The sequence below is a fragment of the Stegostoma tigrinum genome, chromosome 38 (genome assembly GCF_030684315.1).
Source record: "Stegostoma tigrinum isolate sSteTig4 chromosome 38, sSteTig4.hap1, whole genome shotgun sequence".
In the NCBI taxonomy this organism is placed as follows: Eukaryota; Metazoa; Chordata; class Chondrichthyes; order Orectolobiformes; family Stegostomatidae; genus Stegostoma; species Stegostoma tigrinum.
In genome coordinates, this window is record NC_081391.1 from 10,091,096 (window position 1) to 10,118,389 (window position 27,294).

General features: G+C 46.2%; 1 protein-coding gene across 2 annotated transcripts in view; it reads left to right on the top strand.

The window, feature by feature from the left end:
• LOC125447159 (guanine nucleotide-binding protein subunit alpha-12-like) overlaps positions 1-27,294 on the top strand; it is a 65,023-nt gene that overhangs the window by 3,611 nt on the left and 34,118 nt on the right. The gene's annotated exons all lie outside the window — the stretch shown is intronic.

Below are 27,294 nucleotides of genomic sequence, written 5' to 3' on the forward strand. Positions count from 1 at the left end.
TAGGATAATAGGTCAGCACAACATTGAGGGCCGAAGCGCCTGTACTGTGCTGTACTGTTCTATGTTTATTTTTGGCCTACAGTTCATGCAGCAAGTATCACCAAAGACCCCACCCACCCCAGTTGTAATCTCTTGCAACCTCTTCTGTTGGGCCGAAGATACATAAGCTTTAAAGTATGGACCAACAGATTCAAGAACAGCTTCTTCCCCGCTGTTGTCAGGCTGTTGAATGGACCTCTCAAATTTTAAATTTAATATTAATCTCGCCCTTTGTTCACCTTTCCTGCACCTGTAACATTACGTTCCTTGCTCTGTTCTATTACACTAATACACTTTGTATGGTATGATTTTCCTGTACTGTACGGAAAACAAGACATTTTATTGTACCTAGGTACATGCAACAATAATACATCAAATCAGATTGAAAGAACTGTTCAGAGATGTTATTGACACCTGGAGCAGCTGGGACTTGAAGCCAGATCTTTTGGCAATGCCCCGACATTACCAAGTACCCTGTCTTTATACCCTGACGAGTAGCTTGATGAATAAATTAACTGGTTAACATCGACAACCATCCCTTAAAGGGGCACTGACCCCAAAATCCAGTCTTAAGAGGAAAGTTGCAAAACTGAATTTTGGGTGGCATGTTAATTTTAGTGGACTTTTAGTCAGCAGGAATCCCAGGATTTGGGGACATGAGTTTGAGTTCCATGGTGGAATTTGAATCCAGTAAAATATGGATTTAAAAGCTAGTTGAACGGCGACCGTGAAATTGTCGTTAGTTGTAAAAACCCACCCCGTTCGCTAACGTCGCTTCGGGAAGGAAGTCTGCCATCCTTACCTGATCTGGCCTACATATGACTCCAGACCCAAGGCAATATGGTTGACTATGAACTGCCCTCTGAATGGTTTAACCAGCTATGATGCTGGTCTTGTCAGCCATGTCCACATCCCCTTCCAGAATGGAATATAAACTGCCTGAGGATGCTGATCCATTCCAGCCTGTGAAGTCTCTATTTTGACATGCTCACAGTACACAATTAAAACAGCATCCTTCGCCCATGTATCTTAACAATATGATGAACGTGCTGTTGTTAAGTGGCAGTGCTGCAGCAGAGATTGGCCAGAAGGTACAAGGAAGGATGAGCTTTACACAAGTTGTTTCAATTCTCCACGAAAGCCGAAAACAGGCTTGAATTCCCATTGACCAACTTAAGGGTGTATAAGATGACAAGATTTCAAGTTTTAAAGCTTGTAAGGAGCAAACTAACATCAACACCGATTAAACATTATTTAGCAGACAGACAGCTCTAAATCACAGAAAAGGTTGTTCTTATTTAAGTCCAGAAGATATAGGAGCAATTAGGCCATTTGGCCAATTGAGTTTGTTGGGCCATTTGATTGTGGCTGATATGTTTCTCAATCCCATTCCTCTGCCATCTCCCCGTAACCCTCGACCCTGTTCCCAATCAAGAATCTATCTATCTCTGTCTTAAATATACTCAATGACTTCGTCTGCACAGCCCTCTGTGTTAATGAGTTCCGCAGAATTACCAGCCTCTGGTTGAATCAATTCCTCCTCTTCTCAGTTCCAAAGGCACGTCCCCTTCACTCTGGGGCTGTATCCTCGGGTCCTACAAGTGGAAACATCTTCTCCATGTCCATCCTATCCAGGCCTCTCATTAACCTGTAAGATTGAATGGGACTCCCCCACCCCCCATCCTTCTCAACAATATATCATAAAGTCATACAGCATGGAATCGGGCCCTTCGGTCCAGCTAGTCCATGCTGACCTAGTTTCCCAAACTAAACTAGTCCCACTTGCCTGCATCTGGCCCACATCCCTCTAAACCTTTCCTATCCATGTACCTAACCAAATGTCTTTTCAATGTTGTAACTACACCTGCATTGACCACTTCCTCTGGCAGTTCATTCCACATATGAACCACCAGATTGAGGGAAAGGATCTGATGGTAATCCAATGTTGCAACTCAGCAAAACAGGAAGCGGTGAACCCATTGGAAGCTGGAAGCAACTATGAACTGTTTCCTATAGAAACTACAATTATACGGTGAGGTGCTGTAAAGACTAAATGAGTGGAGACTGAAGGTGGAAGTGGATGGCTGTTTTCAGGCTAGAGGCCAGTGACCAGCGATGTTCCACTATGTGAAAATGTTGTCCCTCAGGTCCCTTCTAAGTCTTTCTTCTGTCACCTTGAAAATATGCCCTCTAGTTCTGAACTCTCGCACCCTAAGGAAAAAAAAGCCCATGCTATTTACCCTATCCATGCCCCTCATGAGTTTATAAACCTCTATAATGTCACCTCTCAACCTCCTACACTCCAATGAGAAAAGTTCCAGCCTATTCAGCTTCTCCTTTTAACTCAAACCCTCCAGTCTAAGCAACATCCTGGCAAATCTTTTCTGAACCCTATCCAATTTCATAATATCCTTCCTATTGCAAGGCAAACAGAACTGTACACAGTACTCCAAAAATCATCAATGTCTTGTACAATCTGAACATGACATCCCAACTCCTATACTCAGTGGTCTGAGCAATGAAGGTGAGCATGCTAAATGCCCCTTCTGAACCAGCTTGTCTACCTGTGCTGCAACTTTCAAAAAACTATGTGCTTGAATCCATAGTTCTCCTCTGTTTGATAGCGTTACCCAGGGCCCTAGCATTGACAGTGTAACTCCTGCCCTTGTTTGTTTAACCAAAATGTAATACCTCGCACTTATCCAAATTAAACTCCATCTGCCCCTCCTCAGCCCATTGGCCCAGTTGATCAAGATCCCTTTGTAATCTTAGGTAACTTTCATCACTGCCCACTGTTACCACCAATTTTGGTGTCATCTGCAAACTTACTAACCTTGCCTTCTATATTCTCACCCAAATCATTTATATAAATAACAAACAAAAGTGGACCCAGGACCTATCCCTGTAGAACATCGCTGGTCACAGGCCTCTAGCCTGAAAACAACCATCCACTTCCACCTTCAGTCCCCACTCATTTAGTCTTTACAGCAACCTCACCGTATAATTGTAGTTTCTATAGGAAACAGTTCATAGTTGCTTCCAGCTTCCAATGGGTTCACCACTTCCTGTTTTGCTGAGTTGCAACATTGGATTACCATCACAGATCCTTTCCCTCAATCTGCTGAGAACTGCTGAACTAGCTTCCAGCAATTTTGCTCAGGTGATTCCTTTTCCTGAGCTTGCAGGGTGAGTTCTTCAGAGTTCTTAAATTGTTGTTGGTTCCTTTCTTTCCACCAACGAATGGATGTTCTGGTAGGCAATAGAGAAAGCAGCCCTTTCCTTTGAAAGACCAGGATAGATACTGTTCTGTCTTTCTCTCTCCCTCTCTCCCTCTGCCTCTGTCACTCTCTCTCTGTCTCTCTTGCTCTACCACTGTCACTCTCTCTCTGTGTCTCTCTGTCACTCTCTCTCAGTCTCTCTCTGTCTCTCTCTCTCTGTCTCTCTCGCTCTGCCTCTGTCACTCTCTTTCTGCCTGTTTCTTTCTCTGCCTCTCGTTCTGTCTCTGTCACTCTCTCCCTATTCCTTTCTCTCTCTTCCCTCCTACAGTTCCTGTTTGAAATCACTTTAGACTGAGAATTTTACAAAAAAAATTTACCTTGCCCTTTCCTTGTCAGCTGCTAAACCTGGCACATTGCATTTCAATGACCCATTAACTGGGCCCTAGTCCCTATGGCAACCAAGGTCCACATGATTGATGTTGGGCAGAATTGTAGCAGGTCACAAGACTCTTCATCATACCATTTCACTTTCATTTGAAGAGACAGACCAAAGCACAGTTGCCTTGTAAAACCTGGCATTTGTAACAGAGTCTCGAGAATTGAGAAGTTCGAAGCGAGCGATGAAATGAACAGAGACTGTTTTCAGTGCAGGAAGGTCACTGCCCAGAGGGGCAGATTCAAAAGGGGGTGGTAAGAGAAGCAGAAATTTTGTAGAATCCTTACAGTGTGGAAGCAGGGCATTCAGCCCATCAAGTCCACACTGATCCTCTGAAGGACATCCCACTCAGACCCATCTCCTACCCTCTCCCTGCATTGCCCATGGCCAACCCAGTCAGCCTGCCACATCCCTGGACACTATAGGGCAATTTAACATGGCTAACCCACCTCAACCTGCACATCTATGGACTGTGGGAGGAAACCAGAGCACCTGGAGGAAAACCACGCAGACACAGGGAGAATGTGCAAACTTCACACAGACAGGCCACCCCAGGGTGGAATCAAACAGACAGGCCACCCCAGGGTGGAATCAAACCTGGGTCCCTGGCGCTATGAGGCAGCAGTGCTAACCACCGAGCCACCGTGCCAACCCATATGTGCTTTTTGTTAAAACACAATTTAAAACACAAATCCCACGGTAACCTCCTGCAAAGATTGAATATAACAGTGGAAGATTAGAAATTGGTCGGGCACAGAGTGGGGAAAGGGGGTTTAATTGGAAAAACTCCTCTTTCCAAGAGCTGTCAGATGCATGATGGGCTGAAAGTACTCCACTCCTATAGGATTCTATGATCCTGCCATTTGCGAGTTGTGAGACATACTTCAGAGGCAAGTGGGAACAGGTAGAGTTCCAGATGGACCAATACACAACTGGGCAAACAAAGGAAGAAACTTTTTGCAAAAAACATCTCTATGGTTTGCAGGCATTGAGATCATGCTGAAAGCTCTTGGCATTTCAGTTAATTAAATACTTTTTGCAAGCAGCACTGTGTGATGACAGCTTGTATTTATATATATTTTCAATCAGCCAGATCAGATATGTTATAAGAAGTCGTTGGAATTGCAGATGCTGGAGAATCTGAGATAACAAAGTGTGGAGCTGGATGAACACAGCAGTCCGAGCAGTATCACAGGAGAAGGAAAGCTGACGTTTCGGGCCTAGACCCTTCCTCAGAAAGGAAGAAGGGCCTCGGCCTGAAATGTCAGTCGTCCTGCTCCTCTGATACTGCTTGGACTGCTGTGTTCATCCAGCTCTACACTTTGTTATCTCAGATTCTCCAGCATCAGCAGTTCCTACTATCTCTGAAACAATTTTAACCCCACTTCTCAGCATGCTGTGTTCATCCAGCTCTACACATTGTTATCTCAGATGTGTTGTAACATGCTTTTGGAGCAGGAGGGAGTGGAACCCAGGCCTCCTTTCTTACAGGTAGGAAAACTACCACCGTGCCACGACAAGATTAGTGACACACCCTCCATGGTTGCTAAACCTCAGTGATTATTTTGAACCTGGGACTTGCAGTGTGTCAGATAAATGTGGCAACCAATAGACTGCAGAAAGACAGCAGTGAAAGCAAGAGAGTGTACAGGACTTGAAAGGCTGCACTGAGTATTGAGCTCTCAACTCTTGGTTTATTAAGAAGCAATGGTGCCAGCCACTGAGCTGTGGGACGTATGAGCCGAGTTTGCATAAAATTTCCTAAGATACCTCACAGAACTGCAGTGCAAAATGTGAGCTGAACTGAATGAAGTGATGTTAGAATTAAATGACTAAATTCTTGGACTAACCGGTCTGATTTAAAGGGAGAATTTAGAATTAGGTTTTATTGTCACATGTACTGAAATACAGAAGTGTATGTGAAAAGTGTACAATGTCACCATTCCCACGTACAGGGTACTCAGGTACAAAATCTTAGGTACAAAAATCAAAAGATAAAGAAATAAGTTTAAAAAGTTCATTGCTACAGTTCCTTTTAGTATAAAATAGAAATGTAAAGAAATAAAGCTCGGAAGTTAAACATTACAATCCTTTCTTCACCCACGGGCCTGCAGTCTCTTTATGCTGGGCTTTCCCACCAAGGGCTCACTCTCCCCCGCGCTGGGCTCACCCTCCCCCCGCGCTGGGCACACTCTCCCCCCCGCGCTGGGCACACTCTCCCCCCCGCGCTGGGCACACTCTCCCCCCCGCGCTGGGCTCACTCTCCCCCCCGCGCTGGGCTCACTCTCCCCCCCGCGCTGGGCACACTCTCCCCCCGCGCTGGGCACACTCTCCCTCCGTGCTGGGCACACTCTCCCCCCCCGCGCTGGGCTCACTCTCCCCCCGCGCTGGGCTCACTGTCCCCCCCCCCCCGCTGGGCTCACTGTCGCTCCCCCCCCCGCTGGGCTCACTGTCCCCCTCCGTGCTGGGCACACTCTCCCCCCGCGGTGGGCTCACTGTCCCCCCCCGCGCTGGGCTCACTGTCCCCCCCACGCTGGGCTCACTCTCCCTCCGCGCTGGGCTCACTGTCCTGTTGCACAGGCCTCACTCTCCCCCCGCGGTGGGCTCGCGCTCCCTCCGCGCTGCGCTCACTCTCCCCCGATGCTGGGCTCACTCTCCCGCGACGCTGGGCTCACTCTCCCCCCACACTGGGCTAGCTCTCCCCTCCCCTCCCGGGCTCACTCTCCTCCAGCACTGGACTCACTGTCTCCCCTCACGGGACTTTGCATTCTATGATCTGTTTCCCTGGGACACACACTGAGATAAACACCGACTGCACCTGGAGGACCATCAACTCAGTGAAAAATGCTGTTTGGTTTTGCCTGAAACTGGTGGCTCTTCCAGAACAAGGAGTTGACGCCAACTGAGTGTTGCAGACTGGCACATTCCAAGATCCAGAACTACCGGCTGAGGGACCACACTAAGCTTGGGGCAGCTGCTGCCACGGTACGGTGGTGAGTGATCAACGTTTGAGGTCTTCCTGCAGAAGGCAAATGGGGGTCCATTCAGTTATTGGACCCTTCTGGTGCCTCAAATATATCTAAATACAACCTCACACAAGTACGAGATACCTTTGCTTGCTGGAGTCAAGTCCAATGTTTGTTTGCTTCTTCATGTGCTACTGTACAGAACTAAATTGCTTCAGTGACTATATAGATAAAGATATTTTTGTGAATAAAATATATTTTTCAAATAAAGAAAAATCTAAGGAAAGATTTACTGGCATCATAGGCGGTCCAAAGAAGGATCACCAGGTTGATCCCAGGTATAGAGCGACTGTAGTATAAGGAGATTGTGAGTAGCCTGTACTTACTGGAATACAGAAGAATGAGAGATGAACTTATTGAATGTAAAAGCTTCTTTAGCGATGCAGAAAGTTTATTTCCCCTTGTGGGAGAGTCTAGGACCAGAGGGAATAATCTCGCAGTAAGGTATTGCATATTCAAAACGGAGGTGGGAAGAAATTTCTCTTCTTGGCAGGTAATGAATGTGTGGAATTCTTTGATGCTGGGTCATTGAATAAATACAAGGCTGAGACAGACAGATTTGCAATCAGTGAGGGAATGAAGGGTTATAGGAAAGTTGAGTTGAGGATTGTCAGATCAGTCTTGATCTGATGAAATGGTGTTAGCAGGATCGATGGGCTGAATGGCCTACATCCGCTCCTGTATCTTAAATGCCTTGTATGTAGAGGTGACTGAAGAAGCGTTGCCAGTTGTGACCGTCTTGGCTTTGATTGTGGGTCAGATTTGGAGAGCGGAGTGAGGTTAGCTTGCGAGGCAGCAGAGAGGAGGTTGCTCCACCTGTTCTGAGTGGATTAAAGAGGAGAAAAGACCCCGTGACCCAATCGTTACCTGAGCAGAGGTGACGCGGCCCCACCTCTGGGGCAGAGAGTCAGGTTCGAGTCCCACATCAGGGCTTGAAAGCGATCGAGGGTGCATCATCACACAACCACACAGAGGGTTGTCAGCCTGTACATCTTTTCGAGAGGCCGAGTGGGCAGTGTTGGCTAACTGCAATCACACAGCCTCCATTAACAGACTCCACTGGCAGGTCCCCACCTTCAGCACAGGCTGCCCTTGTTCTGACAGACTGCCCTACGCCCTACTTGATGACGACCAACAACACCAGCTTGCATTTATATAGTGCCTTTCACGTAGTTAGAAAGAGAATGACCCAGATGCCCACAAGAGTTTTCTTAAATTTACAGAACAGTTGTGGAGGAGGCCATTTGGCCCATCATGCTAACACCAGATCTGTCATCTCATGTCAATCTTTTGCTTTATTCCCAATATTCTTGCATGCCATTTCCATCCATATAACCACCTCTTGAATGCCTCCTTAAACCACATTTCGAGGCTATGCATTCCATGGCCTGACTGCACACTGACTGAAGCACTTAGTTCTCACTTCACCCTTGCTTGCTTTGCATGTTGCATTATTTCTAAGCCATCTTGTTCATTTTTTTTAAGAAATGGAAACTGTTTCTCCTCATCTACTCCATCCAGCCAACCTATTACGGAATCTCTAAAGTGTGGAAGCAGGCCATTCAGCCCATCGAGTCCACACCAACCCTCTGAACAGCACCGTACACCAACCAACCCCATCCCATCTCTGTAACCCTGCATTTCCCATGGCTAACCCCCTAAACCTGCACAGCCCTGGATGCTACAGTGCAATTTCCCATGGCCAGTCCATCTAACCTGCACATCTTTGGACTGTGAGAGGAAACCCACACAGATAGGGAGAGAATGTGCAAAATCCACACAGATAGTCACCCGAGGGTGGTATTGAACCTGAATCTCTGCTGCTGTGAGGCATCAGTGCTAACCACTGAGCCACTGTTCCACCTAAGCACATCTCTTCTCAGCCTCCTTCTTTGAAGGAGGGCAGTCCGAAATTCTTCAGTCTATCTCCGTAGCTGAAGTTTCTGATTCCTGAAACCATAGATCGTTTCTTTGCTGTCTGGTTCCCAGTTCACTTTCTCCCGCTCTGTCCTTTAGACCCTTATCATTGTTCTCACTAACACTGTTTGGGGGGGTTGGGTGTTGGGGGTTGGCAGGGTGGGGCAGTGGAGGTGGATGGTGGGATGGTGCTTTTGAATCCTCAAGCTTAGAGCCATGAAATGGACTAAGATGGACTTGGGAATCCTGCAGCCCAATGGTATCAATGTGGACTTCACAAGCTTCAAAATCACCCCTTCCCCCACTGCATCCCAAACCCAGCCCAGCTTGTCCCCGCCTCCCTAACCTGTTCTTCCTCTCACCCATCCCCTCCTCCCACCTCAAGCCACACCTCCATTTCCTACCCACCACCTCATCCCGCCTCCTTGACCTGTCCGTTTTCCCTGGACTGACCTATCCCCTCCCTACCTCCCCACCTATACTCTCCTCTCCACCTATCTTCTCTTCTATCCATCATCAGTCCGCCTCCCCCTCTCTCCCTATTTATTCCAGAACCCTCTCCCCATCCCCTTCTCTGATGAAGGGTCTCGGCCCGAAACGTCAGCTTTTGTGCTCCTAAGATGCTGCTGGGCCTGCTGTGTTCATCCAGCTTCACACTTTGTTATCTTGGACTTTGCCTTTTTTTTTGTTATTCTGTTGTGGAAGGACTGTCATTCTGAACTTTTTATTTCTTGATTTTTCTAATTTATTCCTATGATTTTGAAGTTTTGAAGGCCTGTTATGCTGGGCTATTTATTTCTTCATTTTTTTCCCCTAAGAATCTGTACTGAAGAATCTGTACTTTTTTACCTAAGATGACGCTATAAGTGGCAACTTGTAAACTTTTCACTGTACTCATGTGAGTTCATGTGACAATAGACCTAATTCATTCATTCAATCTTTTATACATTGTGCACACCTCCCCCCCCCACCCCGACTGAGCATGGTTTACCGGCTGATGTACACCAAGTGTCTTATACCAGTTCAATTCAACTTCTCTGCTCCTTTTTTAAAAAATCATTTGTGGAATGTGGACATCGCTGGCATTTATTGCCTGTCCCTAGTTGCCCCTTGAGAAGGTGGGGGTGAGCTGCCTCCTTGAACCGCTGCAGTCCACCTGCTGTGGGTTGACCCTCAATTCCCTTGGGGACGGAATTCCAAGAATTTGACCCACCGACAGTGAAGGAACGGCGATATATTTCCAAGTCAGGATGGTGAGTGGATTGGAGGAGAACTTGCAGGGGGTGTGTTCCCATCTGTCTGCTGCTCTTCTGCTTCTAGTTAGAAATGGTTGTGGGTTCGGAAGGTGCTGTCTGAGGATCTCTGGTGAATTTCTGCAGTGCATCTTGTAGATGGTACACACTGCTGCTACTGAGCATCGATGGTGGAGGGAGTAGATGCTTGTGGATGTGGTCTTGTATTCCATGAGCATGTCAGACAGTCAGTATTATATAACAGCCCTATGTACTGCCTACAACTGAGTGACTCACTAAGGCTAGTTCAGAGGACAGTTAAGAATCAGTCACATTGCTGTGAGTCTGGAGTGACATACATAGGACAGACTCGGTAAGGATGGCACATTTCCTTCCCGAAAGATCTTGAGTGAACTAGGTGGGTTTAACAACAATCTGGTAGTTTTGGGATCACGGTTAATTTCATTCCAGATGTATGAATTGATTCAATTAATTAAGAAGTGTACTTTTTATTCTGGAAATTGTTGTAGCCCAGTGATTACTTCCTGCAATACTAGTTGGATCTTTCTTTAATCTTCTTTCACAGGATGTGAGTCTCGCTAGCCTTGATTGCATTTATGAGCCTCCATCCTTGAGACGGTTGTGATGAACCCCATTCATTACGGGCTATGGTCAATGTCAATGTAGGTGAACCCACAGCTCTGATAGGAAGCGAGTTCAGTGACAATAAAGGAATGGATATCTCATTAAATAATATATTTACAGGGATATAATCAAAATATCTTGTCACAAATCCCAATGCCAAAGGTGTTAATGATTTGAAATATTTCATCAGTGTGTACAAGGGGAGGCCTAGGGGTGTTATCACTGGCTATTATCCAGTGACTCAGGTAATATTCGGGGGACCTGGGTTCAAATCCCGCCAGATGGTCGAGTTTAAATTCAATAAAGTATCTGGAATGGAAAGTCGAATGATGACCATGAATCAGTTGGCAGGGGGAAACCCATCTGGTTCACTAACGCCCTTTAGGGAAGGAAACTCACCTCCCTACGTGTGACTCCAGACCCTCAACAATGTATGACTGACCCTTAATTGCTTGTTGGCCAGCTAGAGATGGGCAATCAGTCCTGGCCCAGCTAGTCATCCTCTAAACAGAGAAATTAAAATAATCACGGAATAGAGTTGGAAGATGTTTCTTAGATTTTTGTTTCAGTGAATTAGCCTTCCATCATTCAATAATGTTATGGTTTGATTTTATAGCCAGCGCTCATTGTTTCCACTATCAATATAATGCTGCCAAAGTATTAGTCTTGACTTGCTCTCTGCAACCTTATTAGTAGCGGGGGATTCACCAGCTGCACTTTGCTATTCTATGCTCATATCCCCTTGGTTCCCACTGCGGGTTGGAAGGCCATTGCTCCTAACCCACTCTAGGGACCTAAGCCTGGCTGACAGTCCAGCCCAGTGCTGAGGGAGTGCTGCATTCGCAGAGCCGAGGTTTCTCACAAGACACTCTCTCTGATATCCCAGTTAGACATACTGAGATCCCATGGCTCTATTCCGAGAACAGGAAGGGAGTTCTTCCTTCTGCCCTATTGAATGTTTATCCCTATTGAACAACTATCCCTTAACCAATATTACTGTTTAAAAAACACGATCATTTGGTCATTTTTCTCATTGCTGAGAGCTTGCTGTGCACAAATTGCCTGCCAATTTTCATAGAGTCATTGAATCCCTGCAGTGCAGAAGTAAATTGTTCGGCTCATTGTGTCAAAACTAATCTGGTGACCGTCCCACCTAGATCCACCTCTATCCTATCCCTGTAATCCTGCATTTTCTAGATTCTGCAGAATCTAGCTAACAGTAACAAAATGAGGTACTACATACTTATAAGTTGTTGTTGCTGTCTTCCCTGCTAACTTCACTTGCTTTTCTCTCACACTCAGTCCTGGTCTCCCTGGGAGGATGTTGTGAAACCTGAAAGCATTCGGATAAAGATTTACAAGGATGTTGCCAGGGTTGGAGGATTTGAGCTACAAGGAGAAGCTGAATAGGCTGGGGCTATTTTCCCTGGAGTTGAGAGGGTGACCTTATAAAATCATGAGGAGCACGGATAGGGTGAATAGTCAAGGTCTTTTCCCCAGAGTAGGGGAGTCCAAGACTAGAGGGGCTTAGGTTTAAGGTGAGAGGGGCAAGATATGAAAGGGACCTGAGGGGCAACTTTTTCACACAGAGAGTGGTGTGTGTATGGAATGAGCTGCCAGAGGAAGTGGTGGAAACTACAACATTTAAAGGGCATCTGGATGGGTACATGGGTAGGAAGGATTTATAATGTTTATGGACAAATGCTGGCAAATGGGACCAGATTAATTTCGGATATCTGGTCAGCATGGACGGGTTGGACCAAAGGGTCTGTTTCCATGCTGTACAGCTCTATGACTCAAAGCTGTTTCAGTCTCCCTGTTTCATTAAATTTACTCACCATTTGTTTGCTTTCTTTCCTCATTCTTTTCCCTTCCCCGTTTTTTCTCTCGCTTCCTTTTAAGGTAGATGCATTGAAAACACATCACCTTCCTTCGCCTGCAGCTGTGCATCACAAAGTTGAACCGTTTCCTAAATTATGTCCTTGATACCTTTATCTTACGCATACCTCCTTTGTGCGTGCTGATTGCATTTTAAAAAATGCATTCACAAGATTTTGGTGTGATTATCAGGGCCAGCATTTCTTGTCCACTCCTGGTTGCCCTTGAGAAGGTGATGTTGATGCGCCAGTTTGAATCTCAGCTATCTATTGAGTGTAGATTAACTCAGAGAGATGCTAGGAGGAAAGTTCCATGTATTTGGCCCAGTGACAGTGAAGGAATGGCAACCCAGTTCCAAACCTGAAATAGAAACTGAAAGCGCTAGAGAAATTCAGCTTTGTCAGGCAGCATCTATGAAGAGATAAACAGAGTTAGCATTATAAGTTGAGTTAAAAGGAGAGTCTGGCATTTTCTTCGCTGGAGCTTAGAGGTTGAGAGGTGACCTTAAAGAGGTTTATAAAATCATGACGAGTATAAATATAGAAACATAGAAAGTACGTACAGAAGCAGACCATTCAGGCCTTCAAACCTGCACCACTATTCAATATGATCATGGCTGACCATACCATATCAGTATCCCATTCCCGCCTTCTCCCCATACCCCTGATCCCTTTATCTACATGGCCATGTCCATCTCTCTCTTAAAAATACCTAACGAACTGGCCCCAACAGCTTCCTGTGGGAGAGAATTCCGCAGATTCACAACCTGCTGAGTGAAGAAATTCTTCCAACATCCTTGTAGATCTTTTCTGAGCCCTTTCAAGTTTCACAACATCCTTCCTACAGCAGGGAAACCAGGTCTGAAGGTGAGAGGCAAGCAAGTGAAGTTGGCAGAGAGGGTGACATGGTGCCTCAGTGGTTAGCCCTGCGGCCTCACAGCGCCAGGGACCCAGGTTTAATCCCACCCTCGGGTGACTGTGTGGAGTTTGTATATCCTCCCCATATCTGTATGGGTTTCCTCCCACAGCCCAAAGATGTGCAGGTTAGATGGATTGGCTGTGTTAAATTGCCTGTAGTGTTCAGGGATGTGTCGATTAGGTGGGTTGTAAGGTCTGAGTGGGGTGCTCTGAGGGTCAGTGTGGACTTGTTGGGCTAAAGGGCCTGTTTCCACATTGTAGGGAATCTATGACCCTATGATAAATAGAGACCAACAACAGCTTATATCTCAGTCCTGAAGAGCTTACCCTTTATTCTTAGATAAAGCAAATGTCAGTATCTTTTCCCGAGGGAGGGGGCATATTTTTAAGGTGAGAGGAGAAAGATTTTTAAAAGACATGAGTGGTTCGTGTGTGGAATGTACAGTAACATGTTTAAAAGACAATTAGATAATTACATGAATAAGAGATGTTTGAAGGGGTTTGTGCAAACGTATGCAGGGTGGGACTAGTTTAGTTTGGGACTGTGTTTGGCATGGACTGGTTGGACTGAAGGGTCTGTTTCTATGCTGGACGACTATCACAAAGACTCTATAATGTTTCGAGTCGATTCTTCAGAATGCACAGTTCTGAAGAGCAATCACATTGGACTCAAAATCTAAATTCTCTCAACAGATACTGCCAGATCTGCTGAGTTTCTCCAGTACCTTCTGCTTTTATTTCAGATTTCCAGCCTCTGCAGTATTTACCTTTTGAGTTCCATGTTGAAATCTTGTGAATGTGAGTGCACGGAATAACTAATTTGGACTTTTTTTCATTTTTTCTGATAGACAACTTGAAAATTATACAACATTTTGCTTGGGTGTGCTACAGAAAGTAGTTCTGAATGTGGGAAAGCCCAGACCTAGCAAACCATAAATATAAGAAAGTCATTGATAAATTGAATGGGGAATTCTGGAGAATCACCTGTTCCAAAGAGAGGTTAGAACGTGAAACCCTGTTACCATGGAGAGTGCGAAGCTGGATGAACACAGCAGGCCAAGCAGCATCTCAGGAGCACAAAATCTGATGTTTCGGGCCTAGACCCTTTATCAAAGAGCTAGGCCTGAAACGTCAGCTTTTGTGCTCTTGAGATGCTGCTTGGCCTGCTGTGTTCATCCAGCTTCATGCTTTGTTATCTTGGATTCTCCAGCATCTGCAGTTCCCATTATTTCTGATACCATGGAGAGTATTTAATCCAAATAACAGTGATGTATTTCAGGGGAGAGATAATGGGAACTGCAGATGCTGGAGAATCCACAAAAACAAAGTGTGGAGCTGGATGAACACAGCAGGCCAAGCAGCATTTCAGGAGCACAAAAGCTGACGTTTCGGGCCTAGGCCCTTTATCAGAGAGCTAGGCCCGAAAGGTCAGCTTTTGTGCTCCTGAGATGCTGCTTGGCCTGCTATGTTCATCCACCTTCACACTTTGTTATCATGTATTTCAGGGGAAGCTGGATATATACACGAGACAGAGAAGGAGATGTTAAACACAGACCAGTGAGGCTGAATAGCCCGATTTTGTACAGAAATATCTGGGAAAACTTGTATGCTTACTGTATTGGTCAAACTTGAAGTAATACTCCAGGTTTTAGCCTTCTGTGCAAATTAAGATGTTCCTTGTGATGTTGGTCTGAAGCTGATAAACCCAACTGCCCCTTATAACACAGACCCTGATTGATCCCTCATGTGGTTTCTTCTCTGCATTGCCATTGGGTTTGTCAACTCTGGTTTAAGGTATCCCTGGAGATTTTGTCACCTTTAGTTGTCATCCTGCCATTGGTCTCGGGAAGAATCATGGAGCCTTTCTTTTTCAATTAAGAAGAGGAAAACAAAGAAGTTTTTAGTATCTAAACACCAAAAGTACTCAACGGAAAATGGAATCCTTATGCCTTTCTCCATTAACAGATTCGTACAGCACGGGATCAGTCCCTTTGGTGCAACTTGCGTATGCCAACTAGACATCCCAATCTGACCCAGCCCAATTGCCAGCATTTGGCCCAAATCCCTCTAAACCCTTCCTGTTCACACACCCATCCAGATGCCTTTTAAATGTTGTAGTTGTACCAGCCTCCACCACTTCCTCTGGCAGCTCATTCCATACATGCATCACCCTCTGTGTGAAAAAGTTGACCCTCAGTCCCTTTTAAATCTTTACCCTCTTGCCTTAAACCTATGCCCCTAGTTTTGGACTCCCCCCATTCTGGGAAAAGGACCTTGGCTTTTCACCCTATCCATGCTTCTTATAATTCTATAAACCTCTATTAGACCACCCCACTCCCTAGCCTCTGACACTCCAGGGAAAATAGCCCCAGACCTATAGCCTCTCCCTATAGCTTAAACCCTCCAACCCCGGCAACATCCTTGTAAATCTTTTCTGCACTCTTTCAAATTTAACAACGTCTTTCCTAGAATTTTACACAATATTCTAAAAGTGACCTCAACAATGTCCTGTAGTGTTGCAGCATGACATCTGAATTCCGATATTCAATGCTCTGGAGAATAGTCCCGACCCAAAACGTCAGCTTTCCTGCTCCTCTGATGATGCCGGGCCTGCTGCATTCCTCCTGTTCCACACTGTGTTATCTCTAACTCCAGCAACCGCAGATCTTACTATCTCTAAGTGTATCAAATACTTTTTTCACCATCCTGTCATTCTGCGACTCCACTTTCAATGAATTAATGTGCGGGTTGCTCACAGCAATGTTCTGGACGTTACTGTAGAGACTGGAACAAAGCCAAGTAGACCTCATTGAATATGAATAAAAGCTGAAAGAACTGCGGATGCTGTAAATCAGGAACAAAAACAAAGTTGCTGGAAAAGCTGAGCAGGCCTGGCAGCATCTGTGAAGTAAAAAGCAGAGTTAGTGTTTCAGGTCCAGTAGCAAGGTTCTGAGGGAAGGGTCACCGAAGCGTTAACTCTGTTTTTAACTTCACAGATGCTTCCAGGCCTGCTAAGCTTTTCCAGCAACTTTGCTTTTGTTCCTCATTGAATATGAGTTCCCTGATTGTGGCTGTTAACTGGGGCCCACCAGGGAGCCTTGGCTGACAGAAATGAACAGGAGCGTCAGGGTTCTGCTCAATTTAAGAGCTGGTTCCGAGCTAACTTGGCCAGCGTCACGTACGATGCATGTGTAAAGGGTAGGTCATGTTGAACTAATTTGGTGGAATTTTTTCGGGACATTACTTGCATGGTGGACAATGGGGAACCTGTGGATATGGTGTATCTGGATTTCCAGAAGGCATTTGACAAGGTGCCACACCAAAGGCTGCTACATAAGATAACGTTGCACAGTATTACAGGTAATGTAATGGCATGAATAGAGGATTGGTTGACCAGTAGAAAGCAAAGAGTAGGGGTAAATGGGTGTCTTTCTGGTTGCCGGTCAGTGACTAGTGGTGTGCCTCAGGGATCAGCGTTGGGACCGCATTTGTTTACAATTTACATCGATGATTTGGAGTTCGGGACTATGTGTGGTGTGTCAAAATTTGCAGATGACACTAAGATGAGTGGTAGAGCAGAGTGTGCAGAAGACACTGAAAGTCTGCAGAGGGATATTGATAGTCTAAGTGAGTGGGCAAAGGTCTGGCAGATGGAGTGCAGTGTTGATAAGTGTGAGGTCATCCGTTCTGGTAGGAATAACAGCAAAATGGACTGTGTTTTAATTGGTAAAAAATTGCAGCACGCAAAGGGTGTCCTTGTGCATGAATCACTGATGGAGCTGAGTCTCAAAAAGATCAGCCATGATCTTTTTAAATGGCAGGGCAGGCTCGAGGGGTTGAATGGCCGACTCCTGCTCCTAGTTCACATGCTATGTTATGTTACGTTATGTTGTGTTATGTTATGTTATGGTATGTTATGTTAAATAAGGGGAGATGGGATACTGGCCTCTTTGGAGCTACTTCAGTTATGTTAATGGTTTAGAAACTCCAGGACAGTCCAGGAAAGTTGGAAGCTGAAATGGCCTTCCGGCTTCATTGCTGTCCCGATGTCTCCTCTCTGACGTTTACTGTCGAATCTAACTTTTCCTTCACCTGTTAGTCTACATTTAGCTTTGTAAGCTTGTTGGTCAGTTTGTTATGTCTTGTGCTCCGGTTTACGTCCTGTTTTCCCCACTCCTTTCTCCTGTTTGTCCCTAGCTGCCTGCCCACCCACTTTTTGTTCTCTCAGACTCTTTACAGACAACACTCTGTGCCGTGCCTCTGAGGCCTACTTCTTGGGCCTGAGATTTAAACTTCAAAGTTTTGAGACCACCTCAGAGCTCTGACATTTGCTAACAAGGATGGGGAACCATGAATTTTGACAACAGGCTCGGTTACATCATTTTGTCCAAATTGTGTGCAATGGAGGAGGTTGTGCTGGACAGGTTACCATGGTAACTGTGACCTTTTGCATGGATATTTGTCAAGATTTGAGGGGCCTTTGCTAAACGACAGACTCAGACAAGACTGACTCATTCTGGTGTGTGTGTGTGTGTGTGTGTGTGTGTGTGTGTGTGTGTGTGTGTGTGTGTGTGTGTGTGCGCGTATATGTTTGAGTGTGCTTCTGAGTGTCAGTGTGAGTGTGTGCGCGTGTGTGTGTGTGTTTCTCTGTGTGTGTGTGTGTGTGTTTCTGTGGTGTGTGTGTGTGTCTGTGTGAGGTTGTATGTGTGTGTGTATATGTTTGAGTGTGTGAGTGTGCTTCTGAGTGTCTGTGTGTATGTGTGAGTGTGTGTGTGTGTCTGTGTGAGATTGTGTGTGTGTATATGTTTGAGTGTGTGAGTGTGCTTCTGAGTGTTTGTGTGTGTGTTTCTGTGGTGTGTGTGTGTGTGTCTGTGTGAGGTTGTGTGTGTGTGTGTGTGTATATGTTTGAGTGTGTGAGTGTGCTTCTGAGTGTGTGTATGTGTGAGTGTGTGTGTGTGTGTGCGCGAGTGTGTGTGTCTATATGTTTGAGTGTGCTTCTGAGTGTGTGTGAGTGTGTGTGTGTGTGTGTGCGAGTGTGTGTGTGTGTCTATATGTTTGAGTGTGTGAGTGTGCTTCTGAGTGTCAGTGTGTGTGTCTGTGTGAGATTGTGTGTGTGTATGAGTGTGCTTCTGAGTGTTTGTGTGTGAGTGTGTGTGTGTCTGTGTGAGGTTGTGTGTGTGTGTGTGTGTGTATGTTTGAGTGTGTGTGTGTGTATGTGTGTGTGAGAGAGAGAGAGAGAGAGAGAAAGAGAGAAAGAAATCATGGAGCAGGGATTGCTGGGAAGAGAATGTAGTTACCAGAAACAAATGAAATTGGACATGAAACACGTCACCGTGCTTGGGCTGTCTGTGAGCCAGCCTGAGTGAAGACTGATTCCTGGAATGGAAAGATTGACTTTAAGGAGAAAGTGAGAAGAAAAGGCAGGTACTCTCTGTATTCAAGAAGGAAGGGTCAAAACCCGGGTGGACCGAAAGAAATGTTCGCCACCTGGGGAAGGGTGGATGGAGGGAAAGGCCCCTTCCCCAAGGGGGATTGTCAGAGACAACGTCAGTCTTTGATAGTGATGCCCATATTTCAAAGAGGAAGTCAAAGTGAACAGCTCTCAGAATCCGTTTGCAGACGCAGTGCTTTGGCCCCATGAGCTCACTCTGCCATTCAATAAAATCATGGATGATCATCTCTACTTGTTTTCCCCTTTGTTAAGGGATGGCACAGTGACTCTGTGGTTAGCGTTGCTGTCTCACAGTGGATGCAGGTTCAATTCCAGTCTTGAGCAGCCATCTGTGTGGAGTTTGTATGTTGTCTGCTTGGGTTTCCTCCCTCAGTCCCAAGATGTGCAGGCTCGGGTGGATCGGCCATGCTAAGTTGCCCATAATGTGCAGGCTGGGTGGGTTAGCCGTGGGGAAATACAGGGTTACAGGGATGGATTGGGTGGAATAATCCTTGGAGGGTCGGTGCAGACCCATTAGGCTGAATAGCATTCTTCTGCATGTCTTTAATTTCATGTGGGTGTCTCTGGCTGGGCCCAGCATTTATTACCCTATCCCTAGTTTCCCCCTTGAGAAGGTGGGCGTGAGCTGCCTTTTTGAACCGCTGCAGTCCACCTGCTGTGGGTTGACCCACAATGCCCCTAGGGAGGGAATTCCCGGATTTTGACCCAGCGACAGTGAAGGAACGGCGATACATTTCCAAGTCAGGATGATGAGTTGCTTGGAGGGGAACTTGCAGGGGGTGGAGTTCCCATGTATCTGCTGCCCCTGTCCTTCTAGATGGAAGCGGGCATGGGTTTGGAAGGTGCTGTCTGAGGATCTGCTGAATTTCTGCAGTGCATCTTGTAGATAGTACACGCTGCTGTTACTGAGTGTTGGTGGTGGAGGGAGTGGATGTTTGTGGATGTGGTGCCAATCAAGCGGCTGCTTTGTCCTGGATGGTGTCGAGTTTCCTGTGTGTTGTTGGGGCTGCACCCATCCAGGCAAGTGGGGCTCATTCCAGCACACTCCTGACTTGTGCTTTGTAAATGGTGGACTGGCTGTGGGGAGTCAGGAGATGAGTTACTCACCACAGCGTTCCAAGCGTCTGGCCTGTTCTTGTAGCCACTCTGTTAATGTGGCAGGTCCAGTTCTGTAGGCCAATGGTAACTTCCATCACCTTTACTTTCCTTATCCCGACCCACATTCCTGGATTCTAATAGGAGCCAGAAATCAACCATCTTTAACATTCTCAATGACCCAGCATACACAGCCCTCTGAGGTTAAAAATTCCAAAGAGACATAAGTCTTTGAATGAGACATTTCTCAGTTCTAAATCTCCAATCTCTTATCCAAAGATTCTGATGTCCAGTATGGAGTCTTAGGCTGAGAGAAATAGCCTCTCTTCATCTACTTTCTCAAAATTGAACACCTATCAGTGAGATCACTTTTCATTCTTCTAAATTCTGGCCAATATTAACAAGCCTAAGGATGTACAGGGAAATATCATGGGAGTGTTCAGTGGGGGCAGTATAGAGGAAGCTTTACTCTGTATCTATCCCAATGCTGTCCCTGTGGTGGGAGTATTTGATGGGGACAATTTAAAAGGATTTTTACACTATATCAAACTTGGTGCTGTCCTGTTCTGGAAATGTTTGTTGGGGACAGTGTAGCTGATGCTTTACTCTGAATCTATCTCCACGCTGTCCCTGTGGTGGGAATATTTGATGGGGGCAGTTTAGAGGATGCTTTACTCAGTATCTCACCCCATGCTGTCCCTGTCCAGGGAGTGTTTGATGGGGACAGTATAGATGGAGCTTTAATCTATATCTAACCCCATGCAGGATCTGTCCAGGGATTGTTCAATGGGGACAGTGTAGAAGGAGATTTACTCTGTATCTAACCCCGTGCTGTCCCTCTCACTGGTAGTGTTTGATGGGGGCAGTGTAGAGGAAGCTTTACCCTGTATCTAACCCCATGCTGTCTCTGTCCTCGGAGTGTTTGATTACGACAGTGTAGAGGAAGCTTTACTCTGTATCTAATCCCGTGCTGTCCCTGTCCTGTAAGTGTTTGATGGGGACAGTGTAGAGAGAGCTTTACTCTGTATCTAACCCCACGCTGTCCCTGTGGTGGGAGTGTTTAATGGGGACAGTGTAGAGGGAGCTATACTCTGTATCTAACACATGGTGTACTGGTCCTGCGAGTGTTTGATGGGAATAGAGTAGAGGAGCCTTACTTTCCATTTACTTTTAGTTTAAAAGTGTGGGGCTTGTGCTGAGATAGGACGTGAGCTGAGAACCTTGTGGCTCGGGGATGGAACTGAGCCGTGGCTGGGGCTAAATCAGCAGAAGCATTCAGAAAGGAGAAAGGACAAAGATTTGGCTGCTTGTAACTGTATCTTTGGATCCTGTCCATCAGAGCCCAGTCCTTGCAGGGCCTGGTGTGTAAGGAGAGCTGGATGGCTCGGAGCAGGGGGGGTGGGGGGGATGGGCACAGCTCTGGCTGCCTGGCTTAGATAAACAGGAAGCCTTTGTCCCCCGGAACATTATTTATACTTTGCTATGTTTGTGCATACACTTGGACTGCAAACAGCCCTGTTCTGATCACAAGGTGCGGAACATAAAATGGGCTCGCCTTTTCACATTCTTTGCAGCACCAGCTCCAAGCCTTGTATAAAACTTTTCTCTTTCAAAGAGATTTAAGGCAATTTCTTCTCAGTACATGGCTATGCTTTTTGTCTGTAGCCCTCCTCCAACACTGCCCCTTATCATTCAGAAAGCTGTTGATACCGATTTACCTCCACCTGGATTCTCAGTCACCGGTTCCGTTGGAAATATTACTAACTAATGAAGAGCTTGTTCAATATTTATTTTCAATTTAATTAGACCTGTACCTCTCCTTGACTGGTACCTAAATGTTTTCAATCCTTCGCCGGATTGCTTCGAGCCCTGAATATTATTTGTGAATCTTGTGACCTGATTTGTCTTGGCACTTCACAAGTCATTGAGAAAACAAATTTCTCCCTTGCGTTTCCAAGTTTGGTGATCAGAGTTTAAGCCTGGTGCAGCGCTGCCCTGTTCAGGCAGCTGTCTGTGTCCACCTGGTACCTCTCTGCCCGTCGATGCAGACATGAGGTCAGTTCTGCATCGGGCTGTCGGCTGATGTGTGAATGTTAACACGGCTTTGCCAGCTGGGCCCTGGGTGCCAGCTCCTCAGTTTACTGTGAGCCGTGGTGCGTACTGTGCTGTCCCTTAGTGTCTCTGGCTGCCAGCAGACAATTAGCGCCCCAACACCAGGAGGCCAAAGTGTTGATGCAGCTGGCAATGACTGCAGTCGGTCACGGGCAATGGAGACAAACAGTTTGCGCCCAGTTCACGCTTTGCTGCAGAAAGCACTGACCAGCGTGGATCTATTCGCTGTGGCATCGCTTGGCCGTGTCGATAGTGTACACATCTGTGACCATGGGAGCAGGTGTAAACCATTCAGCCTGTCATGTCTGCTTCGCCATTCTGTGATCTGTTGACCCTCGGCTCCATTGCCCCAGCGTGCGTGGTGTAACTTGAGTGCCTCATGTTTAGCGTTCCTGGCATGTCCCCTAAAGCCCCCACTGAGCCAGGCTTGGTCCCCTTTGCTGGATGATAGTGGCAGAAGTGAGGAGTATACCGAGCATTGAGGTTAAGGACTGCTGCTGTGCATAATCCTGAGGCTGTTAATAGCCCCCTTCTGTACTGATAGATCAGTTCGGATTCTATCCCATCCAGTGCACGTGGGAGTGCCACACAGTGTGACAGAGGGAGTCCTCAATGTGAAGACTTTATCTCCACAAGGTCTGTGTGTGGCCAATCTGGCTGCTACTACTACCAAATACATCTGTCTGATGGTAGTTGGAGGGGAAAGAGTGGGCTTCCTCACCCTCTATTTGCTCATTCACCCCTTGACCGCGGACCCAGTCCGGTACATGCGCCTTCTTGACCAGCTCTGTCAGTCCTGATGTTCCTGAGCCACTCTTGGTGGTGGACGCTCAGGTTTCTGTCCTGTTGACGGCCTGCCCTTACCCACCCTCAGAGCTTCACCCGCGTGATGTTCGACATGGGGGAGTATGGTGGTGACCAGCAGATGCTTTCTGATCTGATTCCACAAGGCCTCCCAGAATCACTCTCTCCTTGCCTGTACACCACTGTTCTCCCACCTCCGCAGGGCCTGCCCTGCACACTGAGGAACTTAGGAGCAGATGTAGGCCATTCAGCCCCTCAAGCCTGCACCACCATTCTTTAAGATCATGTTTAATCTATGAGCTAACTCCATATACCTTCCTTTGGCCCATATTCTTTAATATCTTTGGTAAACAATAATGTATCTGTCTCAGATTTAACATTAACAACTGATCCAGCATCCGCTGCCATTTGTGGAAAGTGTTCCAAACCTTTACCACCCTTTGTGTGCATCAACGTGCTTCCTAATATCTCTCCCAAACAGTCTGGTCGTAATTCTCAGAATATGTCCCCTGGTTCTAGAATTCCCAAACAATGGAAATAGTCCATCTTTATTTCGTCTGTCTTTTCCTGTTGGTACCTTGAAGATATCAATCAAGTCTGGCCATTATAAGTTGCAGAGAAAACAGGCAGAAAAGTTGTACGCTCTCTCCTCATGACTTACTCAGGCAAAGGGAGTTACAAAGGAATTGCAGAGAATTCCCGGGAGATAACCTTAACCGATATGGCAGGTGAAGGATTTGCAATGCAGATTGTGCGCACAGCCTTTGAACCTTTTAGCGTGTGTTTGATATCAGTATCCAATTTATATGACAAGAAATTTTCGTTGTTCAGTTTCAGTGGGATCTTAACCTCAGTGCCCCTTGAAGGTGAAAGGTCAGCGACCAGGGAGCTAGCAAGTGTGGCAGATGCTGGAGAATCTGAGATAACAAGGTGTGGAGCTGGATGAACATAGCGGGCCAAGCAGCATCAGAAGAACTGGAAAGTTGACGTTTCGGGTCGGGACACTTCTTCAGAAGACGGGCCCCGACCTGAAACGTCGAATTTCCTGCTCCTCTGAAGCTCTGTGACCTGCTGTGTTCCTCGATGTCAGTGTCCAAGCCATTGGAAAACACAGGACTTTTCTGTTGCACTGTGTTAGTGTAATGGACCAGACCTTGACGAAATATTTCAATAAGGTAGCTTAGATCCTAACTTTTTCCTATTTTAAAGACAAATATAAAGTGTTGTGCTCCAGGTACAATGTGACAGGTCAAATTACTACAAAACACAATACACAAAAACACAAAACACATAATTGTAGTTAAAATACAGCCAGAAAAAGTGGAATTTAGAATAATCACTCTTTTAGAAAACTTGACAGAATAATAGATTCAGCAACTTTTGCTACTTAACTGTTCCAATGTAGTAACATCACATAGATACACCCAGAGGCAAAAAAACAAATGCAGGAAAATAGATTTTGTCTCACACGAGATCTAGCAGACTGGACAGAGCACTCCGCCCCACCCCACCCACCAACGTCGGCCCCCACCACCTCAGCTTTTGGCATTAATCAAATGAGGGAAAAAAAAAGCTTCACTTCCTCAAGCCTACAATAGCAACTGCTCAAAGCTAAAACAAACACCTAAAAACTAGAAATCCTGGTTTTGTGAGAGCTGACAACGCCCACCCAGGCTGCTTCTATTGTTCTAACTCTTTGAAAAATACCCAAGGCCTCATTAACACAGACTTTGCACTTCTCATTAAATCTCTCTCTTAAAAGAAACTAGGACATAATACACCTCTTAAAACTGCAGCATTGTCACAGTATTGTGTTTACCATCTGTGTCTGCCTTGAGAGATCTATCAATTGTATTCTTGTTTGAATGACACCCAGTAAGAGGTTATAGCACAGAACTCAAAATGGAAGGATAATTCTCTAAAGACCTCTCATGAAGAGACGTTCCAGGGAAATGATACCAAGTGGACATGTTCAAACCTGTTACAAAGCAAAGTGATTGCTGTTGTTGGAGACCAGTTACCTATGATGTTGTTGCATGAATTCCTTAGAGTAGGGTCGTAGGTCTAACTATTTCCATCTGCTTCATCAATGACCTCTCCATCAGAAGATCTGTTTGTGGGGTTGCTCAGGGCTGGCTGTCCAATGTTGAAATCCATTCACAATGTCAAAGAAAACGAAGTGGTGTTTACCATCAACAAGATGCAGTGCGACAACTCACCCAGTCTGCTTTGAGAGCTCTCTCCAAACCCGTGACCTCTACCATCTAGAAGGACAAAACCTGCAGATAACATGAGAACATGCCCACCTGCGAGTTCCAGGCCATACCCTGTCCTACCTTTGGACTGTAACTCCATTCCTTCACTGCTGCTGGGTAAAAATCCCAAATTCCACAGGTTCATCGTGTGAAAATATGGCCTGACCTGTATCCTGAGCCTGTGACTCCTGGTTCTAGACTCCCCAGCCAATGGAATCATCCGCCCTGAATTAAATCCGTCTAGCCCAGTTTAATCTTTTTCTTTTATGCTTGGGCATTACTGGCTAGGCCAGCTTTTACTGCCCATCCCCAATCCCCAGTTTAGAGTCCACTCCCGTTGCTGTGGTCTGGAGCCATGTGTAGACCAGACTGGATAAGGAAGGCAGATTTCTTTCCCTAAAGGGCATGAGTGAACCAGATGGGTTTTCCGACAATCGTCATGGATTTTATGGTTGCTGTTGGCTAGCTGTTGTAAAAATTGTGCCGGTTTAAATCTGGTTCCCCTTCATTCCCCTAAACTCTAGTGAATGGCACCATTGAGATTCATGTCAGAATATATCTTTTCAGTGTTCTGCTGTAGCAACGTTGGATGTGGGGTAGAGGAGGCTGTGGTTGGTGGCATTCAGGGAGCATCTGGCACTGTTTGATGCCAGTCGCTTGGCCCATGCCTTTGACTTTTATTTTCACTTGTGGAACGTGGGCATTGCTGGCTGGGCTGGATTTTATTGCCTGTCCCTAGTTGCCCCTAGAGGAGGTGGGGGTGAGCTGCCTTCTTGAACCACTGCAGTCTACCTGCTGGAGGTTGACCCACATTGTCATTAGGGAGGGAATTCCACGATTTTGACCCAGCGACAAGTGAAGGAACGGCGATATATTTCCAAGTCAGGATGGTGAGTGGTTTGGAGGGGAACTTGGAGGGGGTGGTGTTCCCATGCATCTGCTGCTGTTCTCCTTCTAGCTAGAAATGGTCATGGGTTTGGAAGGTGTTGTCTGAGGATCTTTGGTGAATTTCTGTAGTGCATCTTGTAGATTGTACGCACTGCTGCTACTGAGTGTTGATGGTGGAGGGACTGAATGCTTGTGCAATGTGGTGCCAATCGAGTGGCTGCTTTGTCCTGGATGGTGTAAAGCTTCCTGAGTGTTGTTGGGGCTGCACCCATCCAGGCAAGTGGGGAGTATTCCATCCCACTCCTGACTTGTGTCTTGTGGATGGTGGACAGGCTTTGGAGAGTCAGGAGGTGAGTTACTCGCTGCAGTATTTCAGCCTCTGACCTGCTGTTGTAGCCACTGTGTTTATGTGGAGAGTCCAGTTGAGTTTCTGGTCAATGATAACCTCCAGGATGTTGATAGTGGGAGATTCAGTGATGGTAACACCATTGAATGTCAAGGGGCGGTGGGTAGATTGTCTCTTACTGGTGATGGTCATAGCCTGGCATTTGTGTGGTGACATTATTTGCCGCTTGTCAGCCCAAGCCTGGATATTGTCCAGATCTTGTTACATTTGAACATTGACTGCTCAGATACAGAAGGAGTCCCAAATGGTGCTGAACATTGTGCAATCATTGGTGAACATTCCCACTTCTGACCTTATGATGGAGGGAAGGTCATTGATGAAGCAGCTGAAGATGGTTGGGCTGAGGACATTACCCTGAAGAACTCCTGCAGAGATGTCCTGGAGCTGAGATGATTGACCTCCAATAACCACAACCATCTTCCTATGTGTCAGGTATTACTCCAACCACCAGAGAGTTTGCCCCCCAATACCCATTGATTCGAGTTTTTCTCAGGCTCCTTGATGCCACCTTTGGTCAAATGCAGCCTTGATATCAAGGGCTGTCACTGTCACCTCACCTCTGCAATTTAGCTCTAATGTCCGTGCTTGAAGCAAAGCTGTAATGAGGCCAGGAGATGAGTGGCCCTGGCGGAACCCAAACTGGGCGTCACTGAGCAGGTTATTGCTGAGCAGGTGCTGCTTGATAGCGCTGTCACTGACACCTTCCATCACTTTACTGACGATGGAGAGGAGACTGATGGGGCAGTAATTGGCCGGGTTGGATTTGTCCTGCTTTTTGTGTGCAGGACACACTTGGGCAATTTTCCACATTGCCGGGTAGATACCATGCTGCATTTGCACTGGAACAGATGGGCTAGGGGAAGCGGCATGTTCTGGAGCAGAACTCTTCTGTGCTATTATTGGAATGTTGTCAGGGCCCGTAATCTTTGCAGTTTCCAGTGTCTCAACCATTTCTATCCTATAGATATCACATG